Source organism: Frankliniella occidentalis, unplaced genomic scaffold (genome assembly GCF_000697945.3).
Source record: "Frankliniella occidentalis isolate FOCC.00 unplaced genomic scaffold, Focc_3.1 Scaffold243, whole genome shotgun sequence".
NCBI lineage: Eukaryota > Metazoa > Arthropoda > Insecta > Thysanoptera > Thripidae > Frankliniella > Frankliniella occidentalis.
Genome location: NW_026267369.1, coordinates 261,012 through 262,226, shown reverse-complemented (window position 1 = coordinate 262,226; position 1,215 = coordinate 261,012).

Below are 1,215 nucleotides of genomic sequence, written 5' to 3'. Positions count from 1 at the left end.
ATTAGTACATTTAAAAGTTGGTTGACGCTATATTTGAGGTGGAAAGCACTATGAGAAGTGATGTCAGGTGCTGTCATTCAAAGATAAACTATTATGAATATTCTGATGTTAGTGAACGCAGCTTCATGAAGACATTCTGCTGAAGCCTTAATACTAAAATTTTCATTCATCAATTAGATAGTATAGGTTAGTGGGTTAGTCGTTCGGAAGTTCAGAGATGCTTTCACAAGAAAATGCAATTCGTAAGTACGAAAATGCCCCCTTTTATCCGTTTTGTATATATTAATCATTGACTTATCTTCACAGTGTCGCAACTAGTTCGGACCAACTGAAAAAACTTCTCGTGACATCAGACCCTGTCATCAGCTCTTTCAGAGTACCCCGGACAAAACATGATGTAATCAGTGAGGAAATGAAGTCTTTGCTAGTCGACCAAGAAGTAAATGATGAAGATGATGATTAAGATAATGATGAAGACGACTGACAACGTTTTTTGTTAAGTTACATTTTAAACCGACTGCTTCCACTGCACCCACAACCTCTTCTTCTTTAAAGAAGAAAGTTGGCCGCCCCAAAAAGACCTACGCAGAGTCATCCAAATGCACTCAAAGAAGAATAGTGAGTGATACTGTAAAATCAAGTACTTCTGGACAGGCATTAGGTATCGCATGTGCTAAAAAACTAAAACAAGAAGGTAAGAAAGACGCTGCACAACTTGTTTTAGGAGCCTGCAAAAATGCCAAAGACATGCAAGAAAAACTAGACCGTGGGAACAAGTTTAAAGATGTTCAAAATTACTCGCCCGATGAAGCTTTGTCTTTAAAAATAAGTCTCGGTCTTAGTCAAGAAAAGTACAGGTCTATGCGCATGGGAATGGTGTCTAAAGGCCTACCGGACATGTACCCTACCCGAGCTAAAATTGATGAAGCAGAGGCGAGGTGTTTGCCACACCCATCAGCTCTGAGTGTCTCTGAATCTTGTGCCGAAGTTACTCTGCAAGGGTTGCTAGACCACACGGCTGCACGTTTAGTGAACATGCTTGAGGGTGAAGCAGAGTCACACAGGTATCCAGCTTACAACTTGAGTGTTTTGTGACATAGTTATGCAGGCTAATGCAAATGACACAAACGGTGCTTTGGTAATTTTTACTTTTTTTCAATAGGGTAGGGGAAGAGCCGATAAGGCTAAAACTAACTTCAAAATGGGGTTTTGATG